At 39.5% G+C, this 13,392-nt stretch overlaps 1 protein-coding gene across 15 annotated transcripts in view; it reads right to left on the reverse strand.

The window, feature by feature from the left end:
• Nucleotides 1–453: 453 nt before the first annotated feature.
• Nucleotides 454–13,392, reverse strand: part of VMA21 (vacuolar ATPase assembly factor VMA21) — a 75,454-nt gene continuing 62,515 nt past the window's right edge. For 14 of the 15 annotated variants that reach the window (XR_013374901.1, XR_013374896.1, XR_013374895.1 and 11 more), the window contains 3 exons: nt 2,530–2,680; nt 1,018–1,190; nt 454–830 (listed from right to left, as the gene is read on the reverse strand). The gene's annotated coding sequence lies outside the window, so the exon portion shown is untranslated. Of the gene's footprint in view, nt 831–1,017; nt 1,191–2,529; nt 2,681–12,519; nt 12,625–13,392 lie in introns of all 15 variants that reach the window. The other variant, XR_013374897.1, reaches the window with a different exon arrangement.

Genomic DNA, 13,392 nt, shown 5'->3' on the forward strand with positions numbered 1-13,392 from the left:
TTTTAGTAGGGTGAGATTTGGTCCCTTTGGGGGTCCTTAGCGTCTCATAGCATAGGATGTGATGTAACAAACACCACTATGAGGTAAGCGGCCTAGAGGTAATGTATTTTATGTATCTGTCTGCCTTTTGGTGGGGGTGGCAGTGTCACCCATGCACTTCACCCAATATAGGTTCCTGCGATCTACACCCTGATGTTGCTGCCCCCCAACTCCCTACGTATATGTGCAGGAACACCAGACCTTTTTCCTCCTTGCCTGGGAGATAGTGTGATGAAATTTGTCTTTAGTACTTGGACCTTATCTAGTCCTTATTCCCAATGTCTGGCTAATAGTGGACTTTCCAAGTCTAACCCCCAACCCTGTACAATCCCACCTCTTTCCCTTTTCTCACACTCCTGCCCCCCCTTTCCTTTATCCTTCCCTACAATCAGAGAACTCACAGAGACACACATGCAAATTTTCACAACAGGGTGAATTTTTATTTTATTCATTACCATGCATGTACCCTGTTCGTGTAGTTTGGTCTCTAAGTAGTTGCCATTTCGAAGTGGCTAGACTTTGGAGATTTCACAGATATTTGAGGCCTCTGGCTCCACTCTGAAGTTCTGGCTGCCCGGCTCTTCATCTGAAGTGGTGGGTTTTTCTACACTCTCTTGGGACTGCTTGGGTTCATTTTGATTCAGCTTTTCATTCAGCTTGTGATAATGGCTGAATAGGATTGATCCTTTGGTTTTCTTAGAATTAATTAAAGGGATGGGAACTCTGGAAGAGGTGTCTTCTCTTAAACTCCCTTGAGGATATCTTTTAGCTTTCATAATTGTCTTGGCTACCTGTGAAGACAATAGGGTGGGCCACAGAGGGGCATTGATTTAGGAGGAAAAAGGAGGGTGGAAGGGAGCAGGGGCTTCAGGAGAAGGGACAGGCTTGGGAGGATATGTGTGCCAGATAGGGACAGGGAAGGAGTCTAGGGGGCAAGGAATCAGGGGGTGAGGAGGAGCTTGGGTGGAGTCATCTCACCATGTCACTGTCTCTGGACCCGAGTTGAAAGGGGGTCTTCTCTTTTCTCCCTGAGGTGCTTGGAGTCGGTTGTTCTGTAACTCTGCTAGAAGTTTGTGGCTTATAGGTCACCTTGCCCATGCCAAAATTTCCCAGTGATCTGCCCGAGGCCTCCTCACCCGCCTTTATATACCCTGCCAGGATAATGAGGCACACACCCTTCAGCTTTGTTTGGTAGCCAGTGGTAGCCTAGGGATACTTAGACATCACAAAAGACCATGTTGACCAAACTGCGGGGGAGGGGAGATGCTGGAAAAGCCAAGATGCTGTAGTGGGCGAAAGGGGAAATTTTCTTAGCAGCCCTTAAGAGTCTTCCACACTGACCTGTCACCCTTCTCATCTCTGTATGTCAATTTTTGGTGGGTCACATGTCAGGGAGGGTGTCTCCTCCAAACTTCCCCACAGCCACTCTATTAAGTGATACATTCTGTTCTTTTCCACCCTTCACCGATGCCAAGTTGTTGTTTTTTAATCTTACCTTCAATCCATCCATGATAACATGGCCATATTTAAGTCTATGCAGAGATGTGAATCATCTCATTTCCCTCCTACAAATTCCTCTACACACTTTGAAGATCATTCAGTTCTTGGATACTACCAGGGATCTTTTTTATCCCCACCTCCTTTTGCCAGTGACCGCATAGCTCTCCTCAGTTTTCTGTTTTCTAATCTGAAATCACTACCTTCAGGTTATCAAGACTTCACTGAATAAACTTGCTCTGCTGGGTATCTTAGTCTTGTTTCTTTATTTTTTTAAAGATTATTTATTATTTTATTCATGAGAGATAGAGAGAGAGGCAGAGACATAGGCAGAGGGAGAAGCAGACTCCCTGAAGGAAGCCTGATATGGGACTATATCCCAGACCCCCAGGATCACGCCCTGAGCCAAAGGCAGACCCTCAATCACGGAGCCACCCAGGCGTCCCTTGTTTCTTTATAAAAAAAAAATTTTTTTTGAGAGAGAGAAACAATGTGGGAGGGGGAAGGCAGAGGGAGAGAGAGGAGAGAAAATCTTAAGCAGGCTCCAGGCCTAGCGTAGAGCCCAACATGGGGCTTGATCTCACAACTCTGAGATCATGACCTCAGCCGAAATCCAAGAGTTGGATGCTTAACTGACTGAGACACCCAGGTGCCCCATGTGTATCCTATTCTTGTTTCAAATCTGGGGATCTTGTTTATCTCAGTAGGTGTGCTACTCAGGTTTAGGTTTTAATAGTGTAGGGGGGGATGAGGCAGATGCATAGATGCTGCAAGTTGTAATGGGTGTTTGCATGCAAAAAACTACAATCTAAAACTGATGAATACACCCAGGATGGAGCTTGACTTCACCAGAGGAATGTGTTTGTTATGTAAAAAGCTCTTCTCAATATGTATCTTCACCCACAAAACACTTTTATAACTTTATTTTACTGCTGGCACTCTTAGCATCCTAACTCCTTTCCTTCTGCAGCCTTCTGGAGAAATAGACCTTACCTTCTTGGAGGAGTACTTGTGGAATTCTTTTTTTTTTTTTTAATGAACAGCAGTAACAAGATTTCAGCTTCTAGGTGGAGAAACTTAGTGAGTGATCACTTTCAGTTCATTTATATTCTTAGGTAGACAGTCTCTCATTTGGGTTTTGTCCCTGTAGGAAAGAGGCAATAGAGTTAACCATAGGTCAGAGTGCCTCTATTAGTATCAGACAAAAGAGATTTCAGAGGAAAAATATTATCAAAGCTAAAAAGTCATTTAATAATAATAAAGCTGTCAAACAAGAGAATAAAAAATCCTAAACATTTTGCTACTAATAGAAGATCTTCAAATTACGTGAAACAAAAACCAATAGAACTGCAAGGAGAAATAGGTAAGTTCACAATCATAGTCAGAAATTTCAATACCCCTGACTCAGTAAGTGAGAAAATGAGTACATAGAAAATCAGTAAAGAGATAGAAAATTTGACCCACATTGTCAATTAAATTAACCTAATGACATTTACAGAATAAATAACATCAGAATTCACATTCAAGTGCACATGGGACATTTACCAACAAAGATAAACTATTCTGGTCAGAAAGCAAGTCTCAATAAATTCAGAAGAATTCATATCATGCAAAGTTTATTCTCTGGGCACAACAGAATTAAATTTGAAATCAATAAGGGAAATATGTCTGGATTATCTTTAAATATTTGGAAAGTAAATAATACATCTATAAGTAACTCATGAGACAAAGAAATCAAAGGGAAATTAGAATATATTTTAGACAGAATTAAAATAAAAACACACCGTTAACAGAATTTACATGATGTGCCCAAAGTGGTACTTAGAGGGAAATTTATATTACTACATGCCTATATTTGAAAAGAAGAAATGCCTCAAATCAATGACCTCAGTTTCTAGCTTAAGAATCTACAAAACTAGTGCACCTTAAACCCAAAGAAAGCAGATGAAAGAAAATAATAAAGACTAAAACAATTTCAGTGCAATAGAGAAGAGAAAGACAATAGAGAAAATCAATGAAACCAAAAGAGGATTCTTTGAGAAGGATGATAAAATTGATAAATCTTTAACCAGACAAACGAGAACAAAAGAAAAGATACAAATAACCAATATCAGGAATGAGATAGGTAGCATCACAACAGATTCTACAGATAAGATGATAAGAAAATAGTATCAACATGTATGCCAATAAATGTGATAACTTGGATTAAATGGATAAATTCTCTGAAAGACACAAGCTACCAAAGCTCACTCAAGAAAAAATACATTTCAACTACACCTAGTTTTATGCTAATGAAGTGACTCTTGGTGGGCTCTGAGATATGAAGCTATCTCAGGCTTCAGGAAAGAGGCTGGTTGCCTGAGGAACCAACTATGTGATTAGAGGATTGAAACTTTCAACCTGGCTCTTGACTTTTGGAAAGGAGTGACTGGCTGAAGATTGAATAAATCACCAATGACCAATGATCTAACAATCATGTCTAAGTAATACAGCTCCCACAAAAACCCTTAAACCAAGCTGTGAAGAGCTTCCAGGTTGACCAAAACCTCAAGATTCTGGGAGGGTGACACATTTCGAAAGGGCATGGAGGCTCTGGGTCCTTTCCTCCATACTTTGCCCTACTGCATCTCTTCCTTCTGGTTCTTTCTGAGCTGATTGCTTTATAATAAGCTAGTAATGGTATGTAAAAGAAGGAGGAGGATATAAGGAGAGTTAGAAAGAGAAGAAAATCATAAGCCAAATAGCCCTTTATATGTTAATAAAACTGAACTTGTAGTTAAAAGATATCCCAGAAAGAAAATTTGAGGTCCATGTGGCTTCACTGGTGAATTTAACCAAATGTTTAAAGAAGAATTAACACCAATGCTTCACAAACTCTTCCAAGAAATAGAAGAGGGAGCACTTCCCAACTCATTCTCTCAGGCCAGTATTACCCTGAAATCAAAGCCAAAGATATTACATGAAAATAAAACTATAGACCAATAGCCCTTATGAATATAGGCACAGAAATCTTCAACAAAATACTAGCAAAACAAGCCCAGGAACCTATAAAAGGATTATAACACATGAACAAGTGCAGTTTATCCCAAAAAGGCAACACTGGCTTAACATCCAAAAATCAATCAATGTAGTAACTCATATTAATTGATTAAAGGGAAAACACATGGTCATCTCAATAGAAACAAAAAGAGCATTTGACAAAGTTCAACATCCTTTACTGGATAATAATAATAATAATAATTATAATAATAGTAGTAGTAGAACTCAACAAACTAGGAATAGAAAGAAAGTTCCTCAACTCAATAAGAGCAATGTACAAAAACACCACAGTTAACATCATATTTAATGAGTAAAGACTGACTAGTTTTTGCTTAAGATCAGGAACAAGGTAAGAATACCCACTGTTACCACTTCTATTCAACAAGGCAATTAGGCAAGAAAAAAAATTGAAGGCACCCAGATTAGAAAGGAGAAAGTAAAATTGCCTTTATTCACAGATGACATGCTATTAAAACTAATAAATGAGTTCATCAACGTTGCAGATTACAAAGTCAATATACAAAATTCAATCAATTTTATTCCCATACAATATCAACAATCAATTGGACATTGAAATAAAAAATTAACAATAGCCTCTAAAAATAAGATAAACTGAGAGAAAAATGTAACAAAATAGGTGAATGACCTATGTATTGAAAAGTATAAAATTCAATATCCTTAAGATGCCAATCTTCCCAAATTGGTCAACAGTTTTAGTACAAGCCCAATCAAAATCTCATTACTTTTTTTTAATAGAAATTGGCAATATGATTTAAAATTTTAAATGAAAATACAAAAAAAAAAACAAAATAACTTTAGGAAAGAACAAAGTTGCAGGATAAAGAGTGTCTGGTTTTGACGTATTATAAAGTACAATAATCACAGCAATGGGATTCTGGCATAAAGATAAATAAATGGATCAATGGAACATAATAGAGAATCCAGAAATAAATCCACACATATATAGACAAGTGATTTTTGACAAAAGTGTAATTGATTGGAGCAAGTATAGTTCTAGCAACAAAGGTGGCTGGAAAAATTAATATCAATATACTAAAAAAAAACATAGAAAACTTATCATCCATACCTCCCATCACATGCAAACATCATCCCAAAGAGGACTATGGACCCAAATATAAAACCTAAAACTATAAAACTGTTATGAAAACTATAGGAGACAACAGTTATGACCTTAGGTTAGGCAGAGATTTTTAGATATGACACCAAAGTATAATCCATACAGGAACTAACTGATCAATTGTACTTTACCAAAAATAAATAAAAAAATTCTACTCTTTGGAAAGCACTGTTAAGGGAATTAAAAGACAAGCAGCAGATGGGGAAAGAATGTTTGCAAACCATATATAAGACAGAGAATTTGTACCCAAATATATGATGAATCCTCAAAGAAAATAACACAATTTTTTTTAATTGGGTAAAAGAGGGCAGCCCCGCTGGCCCAGCGGTTTAGCGCTGCCTTCGGCCTGGGGCATGATCCTGGAGACCTGGGGTCGAGTCCCGCGTCGGGCTCCCTGCATGGAGCCTGCTTCTCCCTCTGCCTGTGTCTCTGCCTCTCTCTCTCTCTCTCTCTCTCTCTCTCTCTCTCTCTCTCTCTGTGTGTGTCTCTCATGAATAAATAAATAAATCTTTAAAAACAATAATAATTGGGCAAAAGATTTGAACAGATACTTCACCAAAGACGATATATGAATAGTTAATAAGTGCATGAAAAGATGCTGAGAATCACTGGTCACTGGGGAAATGCAAATGAAAACCAAAATGACATATATCTATGTAGTTATTAAAAGGGCTAAAATCAGAAAGACTAAAATATGACTTCACCATTTCACTCCTAGGTATCTATCGAAGAGACATAAAAGCACATGGTTACACAAGGGGTTGTACACAAATGTTCATAGCAGCTTTATGTGTAATAGCCTCAAACTGTGAATTGTGCAGATGTCCATCAACACGTGTATGAATAAATGAAGTATGGCATAGTCCTACAATTAGCGCACACTATGACTGAGCAATCAAAAGAATAAACTACTGAATCTCAAAATAATTATGCTGGGTGAAAAAAGCCAGACCAAAAATTGTACATGTTGAATGACTGTATTTATGCAATATTCTAGAAAATGCAAAGTAACCTTTAGTGACAGAAAGCAGGTAGTGGTTACCTGGGCCCTGGGGGTGAACAGAGGTAGGAATGAGGGTGCAAGGAAGGTTTTAGGGTGAGGGGTAGATTCACTATCTTTATTTTGATCATGGTCTCCTGGATATACACATGTGTCAAAACTTATCAAATTAGACACTTTAAATATGTGCTGTTTGTTATCTGTCAATTATAACTCAACAAAACTATTAATAATATAATGAATATAATAATAATAAATGATAAACTTTAGAGAAAATAGATCACTCCTTCTGAGCTGGGCCCTAACCTTAGGGCTGTGTGTCTACCGTGGAATTTGTCTTACTGGCCAGGCTAATGGTGGTGGTAAGAAAAAACCCTTTTGTTCCTGGCACAGCATTAATGCTTTCATAGGTATTATTTCATTTTGGCCTTATATAGCAAACTAACGAGGAAATCTAAGAGGGTGATTGACTTGCCTAAGATCAAACACATCAAAAGAGTGAAGAGCATCAGTCTACGTCCAAAGCCAGTGGTACCCTAGTCGATGCCAACGGTGTAGCAGCATTTAAAAACCAGCCAAAGACTTCTCATATGCCAATGACTCACTTGGCAGGGCCTAGTGCAGAAAATTCAATGAAGAGTCAGGTTCCGGGCATCATTTTAACTAGCATTCACTTCATAATAACACTAGAAAAAATGAAGCCACTTTTGTTTTAGTGTGTCATAATTCTGAGAATCTCGCCAATTACCCTGACATACACAAACATCTGAAACAGGGCAATTTGACTTTTGAAATAGCTATAGTAGTTCTTCACTAATGCTAGAAGCATCTTTCTAAAAATACTTCCTTCCTCTAACTCCTGTCTTAGTTCCGTATTACTCACAGAACCTAATATTCATGATAAACCCAGGCAATGAAACCAGAATTATTTCTTACTCATACTTCATACTTGTGCACTTTACAGTTTCCCAAAGCTCTTCCTTATAATGATTGATATCTAATTCTCACAAAAGGACAGGAATTTGAATCCCATTTATCCTCTTCATACCCACCAGGATGGGCATAATCAAAAAAGACTGGCAATTAACAAATGTTGATGAGGATGTGGAGAATAGCAACTTTCACACATTGAGGGTGGGAATGTAGAAAGTTGCGTCTCTTTGAAAAAGTTTGGAAGTTCCTCAAAAAGTTAAACATTGAGTTACCACATGATCCAGTAAATCCACCTGTAGGCATATAATCAAGAGAGCCGAAAACATGACTGCACAAAACTTGTACGTGATTGTTCATAGCAGCGTTATTCATAATAGTAAAAAAAAAATAGAAACAACTCAAATGCCCATGGATGGGCATGGGTTTCATTTCGCATTGATGGAAACACCCTAAAATTGATTGTGATGATGGTCTCAAAACTATGAATATATTATCAGTACTGAACTGTACACCTTAAAAGGGTACATTTCTGCCTTCAGCTCTGTGACCTATTCTGAAGCTCCAAGTGTTCAGAGAGAACTTGGGTTAAATTCTCCTTTCCACCTTGGTCCTTTAGCCTACTTTTTAAAAAGATTTTATTTATTCATGAGAAACAGAGAGACAGAGAGGCAGAGACACAGGCTGAGGGAGAAGCAGGCTCCATGCAGGAAGTCCGATGTGGGACTCGATCCCGGGACCCCAGGATCACGCCTGGGTTGAAGGCAGAACTAAACCGCTGAGCCACCCGGGCTGCCCTAGCCTACCTTCTTTAGCCTACCTTGTCCTTCTTGGTCCTTGCTTATTCGAACCACCACTTACCGAGCACTGGCTGTGTGTGCAGCACTGTATTGGGCACTCAACATATATGTCTCCATACCTTCGCCCATAAGAAAGGGCTATTATATTTCTTCCCTCTCTTTGAAGAAACAAAACTAAGGCTCAGAGAACTTAAGAGACTGGTCCAAGGTTACACAATAATAAGAAGACCCTAGATTTGAGTCTAGGTCTGAGCCTGGACTCATTGCCATTATCATTGCAGTATCTCCTCACGTCTCCACTTCCCTCCACACATATATCGATCCTACCCACTGATTCCAGTGCCTTTCCATCTCTCACGCGTATGCAGAGCATATGCACCCCTTCCCTAAAAACTGCTTCCATCTCCCAGATTTCAGTGGCATGTGGAAGCATCAGATAATTAGATGTTCGGATTGTTCTAAAAAATCAGCCCGATTCATTTTGGCATTCCAAGTCCTATCTTGAAAAGAAGGGGAGAAAACAAAGTTTTGCTTGTATAGGATGCACTGCAGAAATGATAACTTTCAAAACATTGTTTCCTTGGAGAGAAAACGTGTTGCCCCCTTTAAAGGAGTGCCTGGTTCTGCACCTGTTTAATAGTGGCCCTAGGGAGAGTCTGATGCAGGTGGACTGCAGTGTTTCCAGAGCTGTCAAGCAGATTCTAAAATGTGGCAGGGCCACATTTCACTGGTGAAGGGGTGATGGCTTTCCTGAACCCCACTTGGGGTAGAAGTTATCCCTTACTCCTTGAATCTCCTTCCCGAACTCCCCAAACGAGGCCCATGCCTTGCTTGACTTTGTATCCTTCGCTGCGGCTGACACAGCACCTCTTTATCATACATGTGACTGCACTGCATATTGAAGTTTAGATCAAATAAAAGAGAAATCAGCTCTGTCTCAGTTTGGAAGGAAAAAATTCTCATCACTTTATAAAGGGTCAATTTCACCTCGGGAGGTTGCCCTTTTATCCTTTGAAGACATGAAAACATCGTCTAAACTTAATTCTTTTTTTAAAAAGATTTATTTATTTATTTATTTATTTATTTATTTATTTATTCATTCATTCATTCATGAGAGGCACAGAGAGAGAGAGAGGCAGAGACACAGGCAGAGGGAGAAGCAGGCTCCATGCAGGGAGCCTGACATGGGACTCGATCCTGGGTCTCCAGGATCATGCCCTGGGCTGAAGGCAGCGCTAAGCCACTGAGCCACCCGGGCTGCCCTAAACTTAATTCCCCTGAGAAATGTTGCAACAACAGTGCAGAAGGGAGACAAAAACATAGGAACAAGGGAAGGAAAGGAGGAAATTCACTCTGACCAAACCTACTCAAGCAAGGGATGACTGCTTTAGCATGAGAGGTGGGTGGCAGCAGAGAGTTGCTACATTGAGTGAATGAATCTGTGAGTATCTAGGGAACCGATGAAGCATTTTGGCCTGCAGGAGAAGCAGACACAGGCCAGTAGGAAATTAGTGTGAGGGCATTAGGGTGGGAGGGAGCTACTGAGCTCCAGAAAAGGGTAGGGATGGGGCCAGAGTAAGGGAGCTCCAGAAAGAAAGGTGCTGAAATGCCAGGCAAGTTATGCTGATAAAGGCAGGTCCTGAAAGGTGAGGGCAAGACCAGCAGCCAGACCAACTAGCAGCTGAACAAATCAAGACCATGACGCTAGGCTGCTATAGTCTTCCTGAGTAGCAGATGGGGTCACAGCACTGAGGAACCTTCCACCTCATTAGAGGCTGCCTGAATGCTCAACAGCATATGTTGGAGAGAAAATTCAGCCATCACATAGAAGGGTGCTGTAGATAACCTCCAGGGTGATCCAAACCAGGGAGTTTCTGAGTCTTTTAAAAAGGCTGGGAAGGTCAGCTGATGGAGATACTCAAATGCTAAGGATCAAGAGAGCCAGAGAGTGAAGTGATGAATGTCCAGGAGTTACAGCAACTCTCGAAAAGAACAGTGATGTCTTCGTTCCAAGTCTGGTCTCAAGAAATACTTATTGTGCATCTACTAAGTGCCAGGTACAGCTCTAGGCACCAAAGAACACAGCAGTGAATGGGGGAGACACAAACAGAGCTGGCATTCCTTAAAGAGTAAATGCGCATTCATCTCCCTATAAGGTCAGCCCTTCAGAGTGTACTGTACAAGTGCTCTTGGGGTGTTTCTTTGGGACTTGTCATTTTGTAAGTGTGTCCCATTTTCCAAGGTTTTACCCTTTGCTTGTTACACCTGGGGTTCATAGAGCCTGCCACCTTTCTAAGGCTGACATAGTGGTAGGTTACTGAAAACACATAAGGTACTTGGAACCTTGCTCATGGTACGAGTATTTGTTGAATTCAATGAAAAAAAAAGTAATAGCACAAATAGTAATATTACTTTGTACTCACATTTTTCAGGTCAAACAGGGTAGGATGGTTTGGGCTTCAGACCATACCAAGACTTACAGAAGAAAACTAATTTAATGTTTTTCACTGAAGCATAGTTAACACACAATGTTATATTAGCTTCAGGTGTCCCATGTAGTGATTTGACAAGTCTATACATTACGCTCTGCTCACCACAAGTGCAGCTGCCATCTGTCATCACACAACGAAAGGTATTTAATTTTTTAAAGTAGTTTATAAAGTTCAATACGGAGTGAAACTGGAGTGAGTAGGTAACATTTTGGTTTTTTTATTTCATAAAAAGAATAATTGGACCAATATTTCATTACACAGTTTCAAATGTACTGAAAAAAATAGCTATCACTGATTTCTGAAGTGTCGAGTACAAAAGAACTGTCAGCTTTCTGAGTGTGGTTCTGTATCAGACACCAACTTTACTTATCATAAAAATCTCTTTTAAAATGGAGAGAGTGGAAAATATTCCTTTATTTTCTCTATTATTCTATTAACACTTCTGCAAAGAATAGCATTGATTAAAAAAAAAAGAGATATTAGGAAGAAGCTCAGCTAATAGTACAGACTGCCTGAATGTAACCCCAAAGAAAACATTCATCATAGCCAAAGTCAACATAAGTCTGGGAGAGATGAAAATTTCATTGCTTATATTAGCACTCAAAATTTCTAATACTGTTGGTCTAAAGGTGACTACTTTGCAGAGCAGTAACCATGTTACCAAAAAAAAAAAAAAAAATCATTATCACCTCCACCTCTCTTCTTGAAGCAGGTGGGAATGGCACTAAAAGCCTGTAAATGTAATAATGTAAATGCTTAGGAAGAGAGATGTAGAAGTATGTCTTTGAACAGCAAGGCTACCTCATCAGACATGAGACTTCTGTTTCCATAGGCCACATATTGCGAGATTCCCAGCTGGCTGGGACCTTGGACATCAGCGACCTAGCTCGACACCCTCAATCGCTCAAAAGGATAGTCCATCAACACAGCAACAAAATTGGCCCTTCCAGTTGAACAAATTCTACTTTTAAAAAAAAAAGATTTATTTATTTATTCATGAGAAACACAGAGAGAGAGGCAGAGACATAGGCAGAGGGAGAAGCAGGCTCCTCACAGGGAGCATGATGTGGGACTCAATCCCCGAACTGGGATCACACCCTGAGCCAAAGGCAGACACTCAACTGCTGAGCCACCCAGGCATCCCCAAATTCTACTGGTATATGAACCCAAACATCTGGATACAAAAAAGGTGATTTCCTCTGACAGCTGACTGACTTATTTACAGGCCCATACCAGGTTCTTGTTCCTCATCCCAGTGACCAGGCCACTCCTGGCAGGTCCTGAATCGTGAGAGACTTACACTAAAGAGTCAAATGTTATGTCAAGGCCCACAAATAGGTCTCTGTATGCATCTGCGTATTACCCCAGCCATGGATGTTAGAGGTGTAACGGCCAGATTCTGAGTGCTGGCAACCCAATTTCCCAGCATACTTTGAAGTCTGCACCTTCTTGACCCATAACTGCCACAATGTGGCAGAGGCATGCATTAAACAGCAAATTCTAGGTATAAATATAGAATGAGGAAGTTAAGCTAAGGGATGTTGCTTTAATACAATTCTTTCAATGATGTTTCTCCATACTTACAGATGCAAGTGAGGAAACTGACAGAAGTTTGACATTTTCTTGTTTGACTTTAACACGGACTCATCGCAATGATGATAAGGTTAATGCATCCAGAGAGATGAAATGCTGGAGACATTTTAAAAAACATTGACACCATGTCAGTGTCTTAAGTTGTTAGCATTCTTAAAAAACAAAGGGTGTGGTTGCAAACAAACTAAATAATGAGCAATAACATAATACAGTGCATGAACTGCAACATAACTATCTTTACTTTATTACCCATGGTTCATTGAAAGAAAAGAAATCCCATAATTCAATTCTTTCTAAATGTGGAAACCAAGGCCCAGAGAGAAGAAAGAACTTGCCTAGGTCTGTAGCAGAGATGAGCCTGGAACCCAGACCTTCCTGGGCACTAAGCCAACACTTGTAAATCATGCTGCATCTATAAGTTGGCGAGAAGCACCTTCTCTTATTAAGGGTGCATGGATTCTGGAGCATGGCTCATCAAAATTTATAGAGCCATCAATGTCTGCAATAAAAAGCTCAGCCAGATTTCCTTTCTTTTACTTTTGTTTTTTGCTAGATTTCCTTTTTAATGAAAGTATTAAAAGCACCATTTGAGAGAACATTGTTTATTTGCAGTATCTCCTCCTGTTAAGCTTGATTTAGTGTTTAAGCAGAGAAATCTAATCTCATATAAATCTCAACAGTAAATAATACAGGTTTCAAATCAGATAAAGTGTGAATTCAACTTCCAGATTTGTGTTCCTTTCTCTAATTGACAATGCGGCTCTTTGCTGTCATTCACACAGGAGATACTGCGTCTCACCTGTAATCAGATGAACTCTTTGAATTAAAATACTGCTCAATTCAAAAAAAATAAAATAAAATACT

Source organism: Canis aureus, chromosome X, assembly GCF_053574225.1.
Source record: "Canis aureus isolate CA01 chromosome X, VMU_Caureus_v.1.0, whole genome shotgun sequence".
Taxonomy (NCBI): domain Eukaryota; kingdom Metazoa; phylum Chordata; class Mammalia; order Carnivora; family Canidae; genus Canis; species Canis aureus.